Source organism: Pongo abelii, chromosome 18, assembly GCF_028885655.2.
Source record: "Pongo abelii isolate AG06213 chromosome 18, NHGRI_mPonAbe1-v2.0_pri, whole genome shotgun sequence".
NCBI lineage: Eukaryota > Metazoa > Chordata > Mammalia > Primates > Hominidae > Pongo > Pongo abelii.
The window spans coordinates 11717962-11738892 of NC_072003.2; the positions used below are offsets into that span (position 1 = coordinate 11717962).

Consider the following 20931-nt stretch of genomic DNA (forward strand, 5'->3'; position numbering starts at 1 on the left):
TCCAGCCTCAGCCTCCCAAGTAGCTGGGACTACAGGCATGTGCCACCATGCCTAGCTAATTTTTGTATTTTTAGTAGAGGTGGGGTTTCACCATGTTGGCCAGGATGATCTTGATTTCCTGACCTCGTGATCCACCTGCCTTGGCCTCCCAAAGTGCTGGGATTGCAGGTGTGAGCCACCATGCCCAGCTTATACCACAATTTCTTTATCCACTCATTGATTAATGGGCATTTAGGCTGGTTCCATATTTCTGCAATTGTGAATTGTGCTCCTATAAATATGCCTTTGCAAGTGTCTTTTTTGTATAATGACTACTTTTCCTCTAGGTGGATACCCAATAGTGGGATTGCCGGGTCAAATGGTAGTTCTACTTTTAGTTCTTTAAGGAGTCGCCACACTTTTTTCCATGATGGTTGTACTAGTTTACATTCCCACCAGCAGCATAGAAGTGTTCCATTTACACCACATCCACACAAACATCTATTATTTTTTGACTTTTTGATTATGGCCATTCTTGCAGGAGTAAGGTAGTATTGCACTGTGGTTTTGATTTGCATTTCCCTGATCATTAGTGGTGATGAGCATTTTTTCATGTTTGTTGGCCATTTGTATATCTTCTTTTGAGAATTTCCTGTTCATTTCATTAGCCCACTTTTTGATGGGATTATCTGGTTTTTTTCTTGCTAATTTGTTTGAGTGCCTTGTAGATTCTAGATATTAGTCCTTTGTTGGATGTATAGGTTATAAAGATTTTCTCCCACTCTGTGGGTTATCTGTTTACTCTGCTGACTTCCTTTTTCTGTGCAGAAGCTCTTTAGTTTAATTAAGTCCCGCCTATTCAGCTTTGTTTTTGTTGCATTTGCTTTTGGGTTTTTGGTCATGAAATCCTTGCCTAAGTCAATGTCTATGTTGGAGATAAATGCTCAGTGTCACAAAGTGTAACCAGCACTCAGGCAAAAGTTTTCCCAGCAAGGCAATTTACTTCTGCAGAAGGGTGCTGCTCGTGTCAGTCACGATCACAAGAGCACACTGAACAAAGGAGGGAAAGGGTTTTTATTCCTAATGTGGCCCCTACATCTGTGTCAGTCTCCCATGGGAGGGGGGTAGGCGGGTTGAACTGCACATTCTAAGTTGACCTGATGGGCTATTTGTGGATATTTTCCCAAATAAGGAAGGGAAGGGGGATGTGAGTTACAGTGGTGGGACATGTGGTTTCAAAGGGTGGAATGGGTGCAGAGTTAGCAACCAAGGGAATAGATGTGAGTTATTGATTAGAGCTGATAGGAAGGTTGTTTACAGTAATTAGGGGCAAGGAGGCATGGAGAACAAGAAAGTTGAGTTTGAGAACAAAGAATAAGGAAGTTAACAAGCTAAACCTTTGAAGAGGAATTTATTATATCTTACATCTAGAAGGGTTTTTCTGATGTTATCTTCTAGAATTTTTATAGTTTCAGGTCTTAGATTTAAATCCTTGATCGTCTTTTTTTTTTTTTTTTTTTGAGACTTTTTTTTTAATGAGTCATTCTCCTGCCTCAGCCTCCCGAGTAGCTGGGACTACAGGTGCCTGCAACCACGCCCAGCTAATTTTTTGTATTTTTAATAGAGGTGGGGTTTCATGGTGTTAGCCAGGACGATCTCGATCTCCCCACCTCGTGATCCGCCCGCCTGGGCCTCCCAAAGTGCTGGGATTACAGGCGTGAGCCACTGTGCCCAGCCTCCTTGATCCATCTTGAGTTGATTTTTGTCTAAGGTGAGAGATGAGGATCCAGTTTCATTCTCCTACATGTGGCTTGCCAGTTATCCCGACACCATTTGTTGAACAGAGTGCCCTTTCCCCACTTTATGTTTTTGTTTGCTTTGTCAAAGCTCAGTTGACTGTAAGTATTTGATTTTCTCAGTTCTCTATCCTGTTCCATTGGTCTTTGTGCCTAGTTTTATACCAGTAGCATGCTGTTTTGGTGACTATGGCCTTATAATGTAGTTTGAAATCAGGTAATATGATGCCTCCAGATATGTTCTTTTTGCTTGGTCTTGCTTTGGCTATACAGGCTCTTTTTTGGTTCCATATCAATTTAAGATTCCTTTTTCTAGTTTTGTGAAGAAGATGGTGGTATTTTGATTTTTTTGCATTGAATTTTTAGATTGCTCTTGGCAGTGTGGTCATTTTCACAGTATTATCTCTACGCATCCATGAGCACGGGATGTGTTTCCATTTGTTTGTGTCATCTGTGATTTCTTTCAGCAGTGTTTTGTAGTTTTCCTTGTAGAGGTCTTTTGACTCCTTGGTTAGGTATATTCCTAAGTTGTTTGTTTTGTTTTGTTTTGTTTTTGTTTTGTTTTGTTTTTCCCCAGCTATTGTAAAAGGTGTTGAGTTCTGGATTTGTTTCTCAGCTTGGTTGCTGCTGGTGTATAGGAGAGCTACTGATTTGTGTACAGTAACTTTGTATCCAGAAACTTTGCTGAATTCTTTTGTTAGTTTGGGAGCTTTTTGGAGGACTCTAGGGTTTTCTAGGTATACAGTCACATCATCAGCACACAGTGACAGTTTGACTTCCTCTTTATCGATTTGGATGCCCTTTATTTCTTTCTCTTGTCTGATTGCTCTGGCTAGGAAGAGAAGTGGTGAGAGTGGGCATCCTTGTCTTGTTTCAGTTCTCAGAAGGAATGCTTTCAACTTTTCCCCATTTAGTATTATGTTGGCTGTGGATTTGTCATAGATGGCTTTTATTACATTGAGGTATGTCCTTTGTATGCCAATTTTGCTGAACGTTTTAATCATAAAGGGATGCTGGATTTTGTTGAATCCTTTTTCTGTGTTTATTTAAAGATAATTGTATAATTTTTGTTTTTAATTCTTGTTATGTGGTGTATCACATTTATTGAATTGCATATGTGAAACCACCCCTGCATTTCTGGTATGAAACCTACCTGATCATAGTGGGTTATCTTTTTGATATGTTGTTGGATTCAGTTAGCTAGTATTTTGTTAAGGATTTTTGCATCTATGTTCATCAGGGATATTGGTCTGTAGTTTCCTGTTTTGATTATGTCCTTTGCTGGTTTTTGTATTAGGGTGATACTGGTTTCATAGAATGATTTTGGAAGGATTCCCTTTCTTTATCTTTTGGAATAGAGTCAGGATTGGTACCAATTTTTCTTTGAATGCCTGGTATGATACAGCTGTGAATTTGTCTGGTACTGGGCCTTTTTTTTTGGTGTTTTTGTTGTTGTTGTTGTTGTTGTTGTTTTGTTTTGTTGAGACAAGAGTCTGGCTGTGTCGCCCAGGCTGGAGTGTAGTGGCACAGTCTTGGCTCAAGCAATTCTCCTGCCTCAGCCTCCAGAGTAGCTGGGATTACAGGCGCGTGCCACCATTCCCGGCTGATTTTGTATTTTTAGTAGAGATGTGGTTTCACCATGTTGGCCAGGCTGGTTTTAACTCCTGACCTCTGGTGATCCACCCACCTTGGGTCTCTCAAAGTGCTGGGATTACAGATGTGAGCCACTGCACCTGGCCTATGTTGGCAATTTTTTAATTGCCATGTCAATCTCACTGCATGTTATTGGTCTTTCAGGGTATCTACTTCTTCCTGATTTAAGCTAGGAGGGTTATATCTTTCTGGGAATTTATCCATCTCCTCTAGGTTTTCTAGTTTATATGCATAAATGTGTTGAATTAGCCTTGAATAATCTTTTATATTTCTGTGGTGTCAGTTGTAATATCTCCCATTTTGTTTCTAATTGAGCTTATTTGGTTTTTTTTTCTCAGCTTTTCTTGGTTAATCTTGCTAATGGTCTATTAATTTTATTAACCTTTTCAAAGAACTAGCTTTTTGTTTCATTTATTTTTTTTTTTTTTTGGTTGTTTGTTTTTATTATTATACTTTTAAGTTCTAGGGTACATGTGCACAAGGTACAGGTTTGTTACATAGGTATACATGTGACATGTTGGTTTGCTGCACCCATTAACTCATCTCATTTATCTTTTGTATTGTTTTTTTGTTTCAATTTCATTTAGCCCTGCTCTGATCTTAGTTATGTTCTTTCTTGTGCTGTGTTTGGGTTTGGTTTGTTCTTGTTTCTCTAGTTCCTTGAGGTGTGACCTTAGATTGTCTGTTTGTGCTCTTTCAGACTTTTTGATTTAGGCATTTAGGGCTATGAACTTTCCTCCTAGCACCGCCTTTGCTATATCCCAGAAGTTTTATAGGTTGTATCTCTATTGTCATTCAGTTTGAAGAACTTTTTAATTTCCATCTTGATTTCATTGTTGACCCAATGATCATTCAGGAGCAGGTTATTTAGTTTCTATGTGTTTGCATGGTTTTGAAGGTTCGTTTTGGAGTTGATTTCCAGTTTTTTTCCACTATGGTCTGAGAGAGTGCTTGATATAATTTCAATTTTATTAAATTTATTCAGGCTTGTTTTGTAGCCTATCATATGGTCTACCTTGGAGAAAGTTCCATGTGTAATGAATAGAATGTATATTCTGCAGTTGTTGGGTAGAATGTTCTGTAAATATCTGTTGAGTCCATTTGTTTCAGGGTATAGTTTAAATCCATTGTTTCTTTGTTGACTTTTCTGTCTTAATGACCTGTCTAGTGCTGTCAGTGGAGTTGAAGTCCCCCACTATTATTGTGTTGCTGTCTATCTCATTTCCTAAGTTTAGTAGTAATTGTTTTATCAGTTTGGGAGCTCCAGTGTTAGGTACTTATATATTTAGGATTGTGATATTTTTCTGTTGGATAATGCTTTTTATCATTATATAATGTCCCTCTTTGTCTTTTTTAAGTGCTGTTGCTTTAAAGTTTGTTTTATTTGATATAAGAATAGCTACTCCTGCTCGCTTTTGATATTCATTTGCATAGAATGTCTTTTTCCACCCCTTTACCTTAAGCTTATGTGAGCCCTCATGTGTTAGGTGAGTCTCTTCAAGGCAGGAGATAGTTAGTTTGTGAATTCTTATCCATTCTGCAAATCCGTGTCTTTTAAGTGGAGCATTTAGGCCACTTACATTTAATGTTAATGATATGGTTTGGCTGTGTCTGTACTCAAATCTCAACTTGAATTGTATCTCCCAGAATTCCCAGGTGTTGTGGGAGGGACCCAGGGGGAGGTAATTGAAACATGGGGGCCAGTCTTTCCCATGCTATTCTCGTGATAGTGAATAAGTCTCATGAGATCTGATGGGTTTATCAGGGGTTTCCGCTTTTGCTGCTTCCTTATTTTTCTCTTGCCACTGCCATGTCAGAAGTGCATTTTGCCTCCCGCCATGGTTCTGAGACATCGCCAGCCATGTGGAACCATAAGTCCAATGAAACCTCTTTTTCTTCCCAGTCTCAGGTATGTCTTTATCAGCAGCATGAAAATGGACTAATACAGTTAGTGTTTAGTTGTGAGGTACTATTCCGTTCATCATGCTGTTTGTTGCCTTTATACCTTGGTTTTTTGTTTGTTTGTTTATTGTATTTTTGCTTTATGGGTCCTGTGAGATTTATGCTTTAAAGAGGTTCTGTTTTGATGTGTTTCCAAGATTTGTTTCAAGATTTAGAGCTCCTTATAGTAGTTTTTACAGTGTTAGCTTGGTAGAGATGAATTCACTCATCATTTGTTTGTCTGAAAAAGACTGTATGTTTCCTTAATTTATGAAGCTTAGTTTCACTGGATACAAAACTCTTAGCTGATAATTGTTTTGTTAAGGAGGCTGAAGATAGGGCCCCAAATCCTTCAAGCTAGAAGGGTTTGCCGAGAAATCTGCTGTTTATCTGATAGGTTTTCCTTTATAGATTACCTGGTGCTTTTGCCTTACAGCTCATAAGATTCTTTCCTTCGTCTTAACTTTAGATAATCTGATGCCAGTGTGCCTAGGTGATGCTCTTTTTGCGATGAATTTCCCAGGTGTTCTTTGAGCTTATTGTATTTGGATATGTAGGTTTTTAACAAGGCCCGGGAAGTTTTCCTTGATTATTCTCCCAAATACGTTTTCTAAACTTTTAGCTTTCTCTTCTTCCTCAGGAATGCTGATTATTCTTAGGTTTGGTTGTTTAACATAATCTCAGACTTCTTGGAGGCTTTGTTCATATTTTCTTATTCTTTTTTCTTTGTCTTTGTTGGATTAATTCAAAAACCTTGTCAAGCTCTAAAGTTTTCTTCTGCTTGTTCAATTCTGTTGCTGAGACTTTCTAGAGCATTTTGCATTTCTATAAATGTGTGCATTATTTCCTGAAGTTTTGATTGTTTTTTATTTATGCTATCCATTTCACTGAAGATTTCTCCCCTTATTTCTTGTATGATTTTTTTGATTTCCTTAAATTAGGCTTCACCTTTCTCTGGTGCCTCCTTGATTAGCTTAATAACTGACCGTCTGAATTCTTTTTCAGGTAAATCAGGGATTTCTTCTTGGTTTGGATCCACTGCTGGTGAGCTAGTGTGATTGTGTGTGGGGGGGGGGGGGGGCGGAGGATGTTAAGGAACCTTGTTTTGTCATATTACCAGAGTTGGTTTTCTGGTTCCTTCCCATTTGGGTAGGCTCTGTCAGAGGAAAGGTTTAGGGGTCAAGACTGTTGTTCAGATTCTTTTGTCCCACGGGATGTTCCCTCAATGTAGTACTCTAACCCTTTTCCTAGGAATGTGGCTTTCTGAGAGCTGAGCTGTAGTGATTGTTATCTCTCTTTAAAATTAAATACCTAGTAACTAACTGAAGATGTGAAAGATACCTGCAATGAAGACTGTAAAACACTCATGAGAGAAATTGAAGAGGACACAAAAAAATTAAAAGATATTTCATGTTTATGGATTAGAAAAATCGATATTGTTAAAATGTTCATACTACTTAAAGCAGTCTGCACATTCAGTGCAGTCCCTATCAAAGCATCGATGACATTCTTCACAGAAATAGAGAAAACATTCCTAAAATTAGTATGGAACCACAGAAGACTGAGAATAGCCAACACTATTCTGAACAAAAAGAAGAAAACTGAAGGAATCACATTACCTTACTTGAAGTTATACTGCAGAGCTATAGTAACCAAAACAGCATGGTACTAGCATAAAAACAGACCAAACAGTAGAACAGAATAGATATCCCAGAAACAAATCCATATACCTACAGTGGGTGAACTCATGTTTGACAAAGATGTCAAGCACAAACATTTGCAAGAAGACAGTCTCTTCAATAAATGGTGCTGGGAAAACTGGATATTCACATACAGAAGAATGGAATTAGATCTGTTATCTCTCACTGTATATAAAAAGGCAAAATGGATCACTTAAATCTAAGACCTCAAACTATGAAACTGCTAGAAGAAATCATTGGGGAAACTCTCTAGGACATTGTTCTGGGCAAAAGAATTTTCATAAGCATTGGTAACCAAATGAAAAATGGACAAATTGGATCACTTCAAGTTAAGCTTCTGCACAACAAAGGAAACAATCTACAAAGTAAAGAGACAAGGCACAGAATGGGAGAAAATATTTGTAAACTACATGTTTGACATGGCATTAATAACCAGAATATAAGAAGCTCATACAACTCTATAGGAAAGAATCTAATAATCCAATTATACAATGGTAATACCTGAATAGACATTTCTCAAAAGGAGAGATACAAATGGAAAACAGGCATGTGAATAGCTGCCTAACGTCATTGATCATCAGCAAAATGCAAATCAAAGCTACAGTGAGATATCACACCTCATTTAAAATAGCTTTTATTCAAAAGACAGGTAATATGAAATGCTGGTGAGGATGTGTAGAAAGGGAATCCTTGTACATTGTTGGTGGGGATGAATATTTGTACAACCAGTATGGAGACCAGTTTGGAGGTTCCTTAAAAAACTAAAAATAGAGCTACCATGCAATCCAGCAATCCCGCTGCTGAATATATACCCAAATGAAAGGAAATCAGTATAACAAAGGGATATCTGCAATTCCATGTTTATTGCAGCACTGTTCACAATAGCCAAGATTTGGAAGCAATCTAAGTGCTCATCAGCAGATAAATGGATAAAGAAAATGTGGTACATATACACAATAGAATACTATTCAGCCATGAAAAAGAATGAGATCTGTCGTTTGCAACAATGTGGATGGATCTAGAGGTCATTATCTTCAGCGAAATAAGCCAGGCACAGAAAGACACACTTATGTTCTCACTTATTTGTGGGAGCTTAAAAATTAAAACACTTGAATTTATGGTGAGAATAGAAGGATGGTTACCTTAGGCTGGGAAAGGTATTTTGTGTTGGGGAAGAAGTTGGGGGTGGTTAATGGGTATAAAAGCTAGTTAGAATGGGCCAGGCACAGTGGCTTACACCTGTAATCCTAGGACTTTGGGAGGCCAAGGCAGGTGGGTCACCTGAGGCCAGGAGTTCGAGACCAGCCCGGCCAACATGGCAAAACCGCCTCTCTACTAAAAAACACAAAAGTTAGCCTGGTGTGGTAGTGATGGGCACCTGTAATCCCAGCTACTTAGGAGACTGAGGCAGCAGAATCACATGAACCCAGTAGGCGGAGGTTGCATTGAGCCAAGATCACACCACTGCACTCCAGCCTGGGCAACAGAGCAAGACTCTGTCTTAAAAAAAAAAAAAGGTAGTTAGAATGAATTAAGACCTAGTAACCTAGTATTTAATTGCACAACTGGGTGACTATAGTCATCAATAATTTAGTTGTACATTTAAAAATAACTAAGACTATAATTGGATTGTTTGTAACACAAAGAATAAATGCTTCAGGGGATAGATACCCCATTTACCAATGTGATTATTACGCATTGCATTTCTGTATCAAAGTATCTTATGTACCCACAGAAGTTACAAATTAAAACTGGAAATGAAACCTCATGAAAGTTTAAGAATCAGAGGTCATATAAAACAATCACATAAAAGAAGAAGAGAAAGGAATCAAATGGCAACATAATTTAATTCCATTATACCACAAAGACAAGGAAAACAAGGAAAGAATTTATACAACAACTAGATAATAATCGATAATGTGACAGGATCAAAACCTCTCATATTAATATTAACATTGAACCTGAATGGATGAAATGCTCCACTGAAAAGAGAGATTGATGGAATGGATTTTCAAAACCCATGAACCACGTATATGCTGCTTACCAGAAACATCTTACATGGTAAGACACATTTAGACTCAAGTTGAAGAGGTAGAAAAAGATATTCTGTGCGATGGAAACCAAAATTGAGCAGGAGCAGCTATACCTATCTCACATACAATTAGCTTTAAATCAAAAGCAGTAAAGAAAGACAAACATGATCATTATTTAATGATAAAGGGATCAATTCAACAAGAGGATATAACAATCCTAAATATGCATGCACTGAACACTGGGCCACCCAGATTCATTAAATATTACTATAGTTAAAGAAAGAGATAGACAGCTGAACAATAATGGTAGGGAACAACACCGCACTTATACTAGACAGAAATTGATAATCTGATCCTAAAATTCATATGGAAATTCAAGGGACCCACAATAGCCAAAACAGTCTTCTCCAAGAATAACAAAGTTGGAGGACTTACACATCCTGAATTCCAAACTTCTCACAAATGACAGTAATCAAGATAATGTGGTACAGACCTATATACAAATGGAATAGAATCGTGAACCCAGAAATACACCTTCTCATTTAAAGTCAATTTGTTTTTTATAAGGGTGTCATAAAACAGGTAAGTAATGGTGTTTTAAAATTGTGCTGGAACAATTGGATGTCCACGTCGGTCGTGGAGACCCTAACCCAGTGGCACTAGAGGAATTAAAGACACACACACAGAAATATAGAGTGCGGAGTGGGAATCAGGGGGCTTGACAGCCTTCAGAGCTGAGAGCCACAAACAGAGTTTTACCCACATATTTATTGACAGCAAGCCAGTGGTAAGCATTGTTTCTATAGAGTATAGATTAACTAAAATGGGAAACAAAGGGATGGGCTCTGGCTAGTTGTCTGCAGCAGGAATATGTCCTTAAGGCACAGATCACTCATGCTATTGTTTGTGGTTCAGGAACGCCTTAAGCGGTTTTCCACCACAGGTGGGCCAGGTGTTCCTTGCCCTCATTCTGGTAAACCAACAACCTTCAGCATGGGCGTCATAGCTATCACAAGCATGTCACACTGCTGCAGAGATTTTGTTTATGGCCAGTTTTGGGGCCTGTTTATGGCCAGATTTGGGGGCCTATTCCCAACACGTCGCCCTGTTTTGTTTTTGCAAGACAGTAGAAGCAAAGGCGGCTTTATCACGGTGAGCTACTTCTCGCAGGAGTCAGGATCCACATCTGCAGACTATACAAAGGCAACACAGATTAAAAGCACAATCATCATTGAAATCACAGAGCCTCCAAGTGTTTTTATCCATTTTAATGGGTTAATAGCTGCTAATCTGTCTGCAGCTCCTTCAAGCACTCCAGTTCCTGGCATTAAGGTCAGGTATGCCTGGGATGCTTTAAATATTTGTTCTTTTAATTTTGCAGTATCCAAAGACAAGTTTGTAGAGTATCGTTATAGATGCTTTTTTATTCTTTCCCAAATTTTGATCTTATTAAGAGCCATTAATAGTTTCCACAAATCCTTATGTTTAGCTCCTAGAGCGGGCCATATCATTTGAGGTTGAGGTGCCACTATACCGCCATGTTTCCAGATAATAGGAACTCTTGCCATACTTCTTACCATTTCTACCATCTGACCGTTTTGTTTAGACCAACTGAACATAGTGTGGCCATGGCACACAGAGTGAGGTACAATTTGTGCTAAACATCCCCTTAGGGGACCAATCAATAATGATTCCGTGGGAATCAGCAGCACCTCTGCCTGTTCTGCAATGCAGTCTTCCCAAACAAGTACATTCATTTTTTTGGACCAGGTCCAATTCTGTTTACAAACAGGTTTTTGATGGCAGTATGCCTCAATTATAGGAGCAGATTTATTATGGTAAATAGTGAGACCAGAAAGCATGTGTAACTGTGTCATAGAGTGATTACATCCAGGCATTATTGCCAGCCAAGATTGATAGTGAGGGGGTAGGCAACTAGTGGCCTTTCCCAAACAGATAGGTGAATGTTCAAATCCTAAAGAAATATTCCTAACAGTTCCTTCCTCATGTGGGTTACACGGGCCTCTATTATCTGTAGGACTGAGCATCCAAGAGCTATCATTAGTGTATACCTCCATTGGGGGGTCCAGCCAAGTTACAGGCCTTAGAAGTGGTGGAAAGGGTAAATATACCCAATAAGTATAATTGTTCTCTGTGTCAGCCCTTGCTAAAGGAATACTCATGGCAATGGTGATCACTGCTATCATAGCTATCATTAAATTACTCATTGTGATTGGTTGTTATGCTTTCCTCAGGTTTTCTTCCGCCATCTGTGACAGCTTCTTGATCTGTCCTAAGGTAGGTGGCTGCATTCGACAGGTGTTGCTCGTGACAGTTGGGGTCCTCCTCAGTGTCAGTCTCAACATGGCTGCAACTGGTGGGTCTTTGGGACCCTCCCAAAACCTCTTCCGGAGTATCTGGCTCATAGTAAGGCTTTAGGTGTCTCAATGGCACCCAAATTGGCTGTTGATTCGGTCCTGGCAAAACACAAGCATAACCTCTACCCCAAGTTACTATTTTACCTGTTTCCCAACTTTTTGTTATTGCATCTCTCCACCAAACCAGTTGTTCTGCTTCTGTCTTTGCAGCTGGTTTCTGTAGATGCTGTTCAGCTGCTGATAGCATCCAGCCTTTAGGCAGGCTCAAAAAATGTAAAGTCAGTAATGCCAGATTCACTTGCGTGTGTGATGTCCTGTAGTCCCTGTTTCCCTCCTTTTGCTTTTGCAATGGCTGTTTCGGGGAGAGATTCATTCGTTCCACAATGGGTTGTCCTTGAGAATTACATGGGATGCCAGTAATGTGTTTAATATTCCATACAGAGAAAAATGTAGCTAGAGCTTGGTTAGTATATATATAGCCTGGGGCATTGCCCGTTTTAATAGATGCTGGAATGCCCATCACCGCAAAACACCCCAAAAGGTGATGTTTAACACAGGCAGAAGACTGTCCTGATTAGCATGTAGCCCAGACAAAGTGAGAAAAGGTATCTACACATACATGCACATAAGCTAGTCTCTCAAATGAGGGAACATGGGTGACATCCATTTGCCAAAGAGAATTAGGTTCCAATCCGCGAGGATTAACTCCTCCTGTAAAAGATGAGGAATGCACCATTTGGCAAGTTGGGCATCGCTGGATAATAGCTTTAGCTTCTTTCCAGGTAATGCTATACCTGCGTTTGAGACCAGAAGCATTAACATGGGTTAAATTGTGAAAGTGTCTGGCATTAGATACTGCAGTAGCAACTAGGTGATCAGCCATTTGATTCCCTGCAGTCCAAGGTCCTGGAAGAGATGTGTGAGCCCTAATGTGAATGATGTAAAAGGGTGCATTCTACTCCTAACTGCTGTTTGCAATTGGGAAAATAATCAGTTGTTCATCTGTGTGAAATCATAACTGAGCATTTTCAATTAATTGTGTGGAATGAACCACCTATGAAGAATCAGAAATCACATTAATAGGCATATCAAAGGCAGTCAATACCTCAATTACAGCTACAAGCTCTGCTTTTTGAGCTGAAGTATAGGGCGTCTGAAAAACTTTACCTTTCAAGCCAGAATAAGAAGCTTTACCATTACTAGACCCACCTGTGAAGACATTTTCAGCACCTTCAGTTGGTTTAAATTTAGTCATTTTAGGGAGAATCCAATTAGTTAATTTCAAAAATTGAAACAGTTTTGTTTTAGGAAAATGGTTATTGAGAATATCCACAAAGTCAGCTAAATGAGTTTGCCAAGTAAGACTATTTATAAAAGCTTGCTGTATTTGTGCCTTCGTGAGAGGGACAATAATTTTTCCAGGATCATATCCATGTAATTTAACAATCTGAGTTCTCTGATTTCCTATCACAGTAGCGATTTGATCTAAATAAGGAGTTAGAGTCCGTGAATTAGTATGTGGAAGAAAAGCCACTCTACAAGATCTTGCTCTTGAACAATAACACCAGTAGGTGAATCTGAGTTGAAAAAAATTAGCAAATCTAGAGTCTTCTCTGGATCTTTTCTATTTATTTGAGCCTTAAGCACTTGCTTCTCACTTAGCTGTAACTCTGCCTCTGCCTCCTTTGTTAATTGCTTAGGGCTATTACAACTAGGATCTCCTCTAAGGATAGAAAATAGATTACTCATGGCATAGGTAGGAATGCCTAGAGCAGGTTGTATCCAATTAATGTCCCCTAGTAATTTTTGAAAATCATTTAATGTTTTCAATTGATCCCTACGTATGGTTGCTTTCTGTGGCACAATAGTACTGTCATTTACTAAGGTCCCCAAGTAGGAGTAAGGAGTAGTAGTCTGAATTTTGTCAGGAGCTATAATTAAACCAGCACAAGAAATCGAAATTTGCAAGTGATCGTAAGATTGGAGTAATAATTCTCTAATGGGGCAGCACAAAGTATATCATCCATATAATGAATAATGTAACACTGTGAACATTTTTTACGAGTAGATTCAATTGCTTGCCCTACATACGTCTGGCAAATTGGTGGACTGTTTAAAATGCCTTGTGGCAACACTTTCCAATGAAAATGCTTAGCAGGCTGCAGGTTGTTTACCGCAGGAATTGTAAATGCAAGCCATTCATGGTCTTGCTCAGCTAAGGGGATAGTAAAGAAATAGTCTTTTAAATCTATGACTATTAAAGGCCAATTTTTCAGAATCATAGCAGGAGAAGGCAGTCCTGGCTGTAATGCCCCCATAGGTTGTATAACTGAATTAATGGTCCTTAAGTCAGTTAATATTCTCCATTTACCTGATTTTGTCTTAATTATGAAAACTGGAGAATTCCAAGGGGAAAATGTTTGAGCTATGTGTCCTTTTTCTAATTGTTCAGTAACTAAGTCCTCTAAAGCCTCCAGTTTCTCTTTGCTCAGCAGCCATTGTTCTATCCAAATTGGCTTATCTGTTAACCATTTTAAAGGTATAGGTTCTGGAGGCTTAACAGTGACCACCATCAAAAATGATATCCTAAACCTTGGCAGGAACTTTGTCTTTCCACTTGAAGCGGTTCCTTCAAACTTTGCAAATTTTTTCCTAGCCCCATACCAGGGACATACCCGGTTTCATGCATCATATGTTGACTTTGAGGGCTGTATAATTGCTCTAGAATTAGAACTTGTTCTCCTCATTGTTGTAATAAATCTCTCCCCCATAAATTTATGGGTATAGAAGTTACAATTGGTTGAATAGTCCCAGGTTGTCCCATCGGGCCCTTCACAATGTAAGATATAACTATTTTGATATACTTCAGGGGCTTTACTAACTTCAACTATGTTCAATTGAGCAGGTTGAATTGGCCATGAGGACAGCCAGTGCTGTAGAGAAATGAATGAAATGTCCGTTCCTGTATCTACCAAACTTTTAAATTTCTTACCCTGAATAGTTATTTCACAGATAGGACATTTATCAGTAATTTGATTCACCCAATAAGCTGCTTTGCGTTGTTTATTTGTGCTTCCAAATCCTCCTGTTCGTTTAGTTTCACTTTTCCCCATTTCCACTTACGGCACAATCAGGAGCTGTGCTATACATGCTCCTGGCTCTGTTTTCCAGGGAACAGAAGTAGATATTGCAATTTGAATTTCCCGATTGTAATCTGAATTAATGACTCCTGTATGTACTTGCACTCCTTTTAAATTTAAACTAGAGGCCAGGTGCAGTGGCTCACGCCTGTAATCCCAACAGTTTGGGAGGCCGAGGCAGGCAGATCACGAGGTCAGGAGATCAAGACCATCCTGGCTAACATGGTGAAACTTCGTCTCTACTAAAAATACAAAAAATTAGCCAGGTGTGGTGGTGGGCACCTGTAGTCCCAGCTACTCAGGAGGCTGACGCAAGAGAATGGTGTGAGCCTGGGAGGTGGAGCTGGCACGGAGCCAAGACCGCGTCAGTGCACTCCAGCCTGGGTGACAGAGTGAGACTCCATCAGATAAATAAATAAATAAATTTATTTATTTAAACTAGACCTACCTAGAAGTAATGTTGGCATCATCTGGCTGGAGACAGCAACATTCTTTAACAGTCCTGTTACAAAAGGAGAACCTGGTCTATATTGATTTATAGCTTGTTTAAATTCTTTAAGTATTTTAAAAGGAAAAGGCTCAAACGTAGCTATGATATTTCCCTGTTGATATGGGTGGTGTATTCTAACAGGGAACTGCCAAGCGTCTATATCACCCTCGTCTAGCTTGCTGAATTCCTGCCTGAAAAGAACTGAGAGTGGTCGCTCAAGGCACTGCCCAGTTCCTGGGGCATCTACTTTTCACCCACTGTCCTCTGGAAAAAGATTTGGAGGGTCAGGCCACTCTTTTTCTTCAAAATAATGAGGGGGTGCAGAAGGGTAGGGCCAAACCTCTCCCTCCTTTGCCACTTTAGCTTTAGCTGGCCAACAAACCTGCTCTGTCACCTCTTATGTTACTTTGTTATACCCTCCTTCCTCATCATCAGTGTGAAAAGGTTCCAAGGTGGAACGAACCAGAGCCCACACTTGTCCCATTGTTACCCTGATGCTTCTGAGCTCCCCTTCTTACCACAGGGATTGCTTAAGAGTACTCTGGTGTCCTCCAGCGTAGTTCTACGTTCTCCAGTCGTCGCTCTGGCACACGCATAGAAATACAGAGTGTGGAGCAGGAATCGGGGCTGATAGCCTTCATAGCTGAGAGCCACGAACAGAGTTTTACCCACGTATTTATTGATAGCAAGCCAGTGATAAGCATTGTTTCTAAAGATTATAGTTTAAATCGGGGAAACAAAAGGATGGGCTCTGGCTAGTTATCTGCAGCAGGAACATGTCTTTAAGGCACAGGTCACTCATGCTATTGTTTGCGGTTCTGGAACGCCTTAAGGGGTTTTCCGCCCTGGGTGGGCCAGGTGTTTCTTGCCCTCATTCTGGTAAACCAACAACCTTCAGCATGGGCGTCATAGCTATCACAAGCATGTCACACTGCTGCAGAGATTTTGTTTATGGCCAGTTTTGGGGCCTGTTTATGGCCAGATTTGGGGTCCTGTTCCCAGCAGACCCCTATCTCTCACCATAAGCAAAACTTAACTGAAAATGGATCAAAAACCTAAATATAAGCACTCATAAAACTTTAAAATTCTTAGGACGTTGGATTAGGCTGTAATACTTGCTAAAAACACATGTAAATGTGTTTTTAAATCTTTAGAAATTATGCTTTATGAAAATTTTATACTGTTTTCAAAGCATACCATCAAGGAATGGGAAAGACAATCCATATAATGTGAGGGAAAGTTTGTCAATTATATCTTATAAGGGACTTAATCTAAAATATATAAGGAACTCTTACAAGCCAGTAATAAAAAGGCAAATAACACAGTTTTTAAATTCTCAAAGAATCTGCATAGATATTTATCCAGAGAAGATGCACAAGCCTCCAAGAAGTACATGAAAAGATTCTCAACATCATTAACTGTCAGGTAAATACAAATCAAAATGGCAATAAGGCACCACATCAGTTGCAACGGGATGACTATACTAAGACAAACAGATGAGAAGTGTTGGTGAAAAGGTGTTAAAATTGGAACTCTCATCCACTGCTGGTTTGAATGTAAGTTGTTCCAGACATTTTGGGAAACAGTCTGGTAGTTCCTCAGAAGGTTAAATCTAGAGTTACCACATGACCAAATAATTCTACTGCTAGGTATATAGAACAAAGAAACATGAAAACATTACGTCAACATAAAAACTTGTACATGAATGTTTATATCAGAATTTTTTTTTTTTTTTTTTTTGACACAGTTTTGCTCGTGTTGCCCAGGCTAGCGTGCAATGGCTCAATCCTGGCTTACTGCAACCTCTGCCTCCCAGGTTCAAGCGATTGTCCCACCTCAGCCTCCTGAGTAGCTGGGTTTACAGGTGCCTACCACCATGCCTGGCTAGTTTTGTTTTTTTTTTTTTTTTTTTTTTGGATTTTTAGTAGAAACAGGGTTTCACCACGTTGGCCAGGCTGGTCTTGAACTCCTGACCTCAAGTGATCCGCCTGCCTCAGCCTCCCAAACTGCTGGGATTACAGGCATGAGCCACTGTGCCCAGCCGGAAATCTTTAAAGGTATTCAATTCCATGCAATTGTGAAGCAGATCCAGATCTTAAAAAAAAAAAAAAAAATTAATGACACCTTAATATTAAATAATATAGAAACAATAATGTAAATAATGTAAATTAAGGCTTTAATATGGCATGTATAACTAATGTAAATGGATTAAATTTTGTTGAAAGACAAATTCATTAGGTGAAAATTTTTATGTATTACAAGAAACATAAATTGATACAAAAATGTTAAAAGTAGGCCAGGTGTGGTGGCTCACATCTGTAATCCCAGCACTTTGGGAGGCCGAGGTGGGCAAATCACCTGAGGTCGGGAGTTTGAGACCAGCGTGACCAACATTGAGGAACCCCGTCTGTATTAAAAATACAAAATTAGCCAGGCCTGGTGCCACACACCTGTAATTCCAGCTACCCGGGAGGCTGAGGCAGGAGAATCACTTGAACCCGGGAGGCAGAGGTTGCGATGAGGCGAGATCATGCCATTGCACTCCAGCCTGGGCAACAAGAGTGAAACTCTGTCTGGAAAAAAAAAAAAAAAGTTAAAAGTAAAGGATGGACAACATTATGTTCAGTAGGATTTACATCATCATAAAACATTAAAAGTACAGATTAGATAATTTTATTATTTCAAAATGAAGTTAACAGTGAGGATACAGCCAAGCAATTATGCATCTGAGGGAAAAATGAAAATAGGCCCTTTCCTCTTTCTATATGCTAAAATAAATTCTCGATGAATTAAATACTTAAATTGTAAATGACTTGAGAAAATATAATTAAAACTTGAGAAAATGTAATTCATCTTTTGCAGCGTGTGTTACAGGACAGTATTACCATCTCAAAGATCTGTGAGTTGTGGCTTATGTGACAGCAAATAATTCAAATTGGCTAAAGAGAGGAGTTCTGATGTTGGTAGGGATCCCCAATTAGTTTGGGTGGTTGTTTTTTATTCTCAGCAATGAATTCAACTTCACTAAACGGGTTCTATGATAGGCAAACTATATAGTTAGAAATATTTAACTTGAGCCTTTTATCAGCAGTTTTACTTGTCTTCACTAAGCATTGTCATGCAGACGTTTTCCAGGTGAAATACCCCTCCTCAGAGCCGTAAGTTTAACCAGTTATGAAGTGTGTAATGTTAATGACCATTTAATTCATGTTTTTCATGAAGTTTAACAAATTTACTCTGAGCTGGCACTCTGTATTCTTACTATATATTGTAATAGTTGCACAGCCATGGTATAGCACCGTGTCCTTAAATAACTTACATCAGTGAAAGGCTTCTTTAGCACCAGTAGGCTTCACAATTTCACACAACATGGGGTAGAGAAGGATGTCACAAGGAAGAGAGATCAAACTTTAACCAGAAAAGAAAAAAAATATTTAATTTGACTATATTAAAATTAGGAAGAGCCTGATAAGATACCTGTAACTCATGTAACAAAGGATTGACAAAGGAATATGTTTTTTGTTTTTGTTTTTTTGGTTTTTTTTTTTTTTAAGACAGTGTCCTACTCTGTTGTCCAGGCTGAAGTACAGTGGTGTGATCTCGGCTCACTGCAACCTCCATCTCCCGGGTTCAAGCGATTCTCTTGCCTCGTCCTCCCAAGTAGCCGGGAATACAGATGTGTGCCACCACACCCAGCAAATTTTTGTAGTTTTTAGTAGAGACAGGGTTTCACCCTGTTGGCCAGGGTGGTCTCGAACTCCTGGCCTCAGGTGATCCATTCGCCTCAGCCTCCCAGAGTGCTGGGATTACAGGCGTGAGCCACTGCACCTGGCTGGAGTATGGTTTATAATATGTTAAGTATGCTTTGAAAATGAAAGGGGAAAGACACCTCAAGAAGTCATGAGCAGGAAATAACCAGGAATTTTTACAGACAAGTAAACATAGCTAATTAACATAGGAAAAGATGATAGTAATTAGGGAAAGGCAAATTAAGACAATGAGAGCTAATTCTTTATCCAAGTAGATTGGCTAAAATTAAATCTGGCAATACCAAGGGTTCAAGAAGATGTGGCTCAGTGGTAACTCTTACGTATTGACTGTATGGATACAAACTGGTAAAACTGCTCCAGGAAATAATTTGGCTTTCTTGAAAAGTTGAACATGGATACGTTATCAGTATCCAGAAATTCACTCAGGAAATGCTTACACATAAGTACCTTGAGACAGAAATAATCAGAATAGCATTGTTGTGTCAGAACATCAACAAGAACTGGAGATGTAATCCCAACACTTTGGGAGGCTGAGGCATGAGGATCACTTGAGCCGAGGAGTTTCAGACTAGCCTGGGCAACACAGTAAGACCCAATATCCACAAAATTTTTTTTACAAATTAGCCAGGTGTGGTGGTGCATGCCTGTAATCCCGGCCTCTTAGGAGGCTGAGGTGGGAGGATAGCTTGAGCCTGGGAGGTTGGAGCTGCCATGAGCCATGCTGCACTCCAGCCTGGGTAACAGAGCAGCAAGACCCTGTCTCAAAAAAAAAAAAAAAAAAAAAGGAACTGGAGATGACCCAAAGATCTTTCACAAATGATCAGATAGGTAAATTTTGGTATATCTACCCAATGAATTATTACAGTGCAAAGAAGAACATGAATTATTGCTATACATAAGCACATGGATGAATTTTATACATATATATAACTGAAAAAACAAGTATTAGCTATAATTTGCTCAAAAACAAAATTAAACAGTATATTTGTTTACGTATGACATTTATGATGAAACTAGAAAAAGTAATAGAATTATAAACTAAGTTTAGGATACATCATCAGGATGGAGAAGAGGTGCAAGGGGCATAGTCTGGAGAAACATAAGTAAATGCAGGTTCCTGATAGTATTCTACTTATTTGTTGCGGGTGTTTCAAAGATGTTCACTTTATTATACTTTGTAATTAACACATATTACAAGTCTTTTGTATGCATCAAATGTAGAGGCATTTTTTTACTCCAGAGCTTAAATTTCAGCACGTTTTACTAGTTTGGGCCTTTTCCAAAGGCCCTTAGAAGGGCCATAGTAAATATGTTCACGTGGTTGGATGTTTTTATCAGATTTACAATAGTAAGATATTTTCAGTATAGTCATTTAAGACCCCTGTCTCTCTTCACCTTGATTTCTTCTTTGTGTCAGCTGGCAGTAGAGTGGTTTCAGGCATTTTGTGATTGGGGGATTTATTTGTGTTTAGTGGGATGTGTTTGTGATTCAGAGTCATTTCTGGATGTAGGTAATTATAGTCTGTCAGCCTGATTGTGTTGGGAATGTGGTCTCTGGTGCCTGGCACCTGTAATATGTGAGTATTAGAGAAACCAAAGTTTGCAATTTATGAAACCAGAAGGTAATCAGGAAGAAATTCCCAATTGAATCTGATGTTTAAAATTTTAAGTGTAGGATTTCATTCTTATCAATTTCCAGTCAAAACAGCACTTTTCTCCTATCAAAAATAATAACATAGCACATTCAATTATAAATTCACCATATATTTATTTTCTTTTTTTGATAGGAATCCTGCTTTTTTTTTTTTTCTTTGAGACACGGTCTTGCTCTGTCACCCATGCTGGAGTGCAGTGGTGCAATCACAGATCACGGCAGTGTCTAATTCCTGGGCTCAAGTGAACCTCCTGTATCAGCCTCCTGAGTAGCTGAGAGCACAGGTATGTGCCACACACACCTGGTTGAATTCTCCCTTTAAAGTAATACAATAATGTTTTTATTTGTAGGACACAAAACTGTAGCAGTGTCTTCAGGCAAAGCTGCTAGTTTTATG

The 20931-nt window shown here is 39.0% G+C and overlaps 1 protein-coding gene across 9 annotated transcripts in view; it reads left to right on the forward strand.

Moving 5' to 3' along the window:
* Positions 1 to 20931, forward strand: part of ATF7IP2 (activating transcription factor 7 interacting protein 2) — a 95017-nt gene that overhangs the window by 21996 nt on the left and 52090 nt on the right. For 3 of the 9 annotated variants that reach the window (XM_054533457.2, XM_054533451.2, XM_054533456.2), the window contains 3 exons: positions 6375 to 6413; positions 11358 to 11400; positions 20668 to 20818. The gene's annotated coding sequence lies outside the window, so the exon portion shown is untranslated. The remainder of the gene's footprint in view (positions 1 to 6374; positions 6414 to 11357; positions 11401 to 20667; positions 20819 to 20931) is intronic. The other 6 variants (XM_054533455.2, XM_054533458.2, XM_054533453.2 and 3 more) reach the window with 2 other exon arrangements.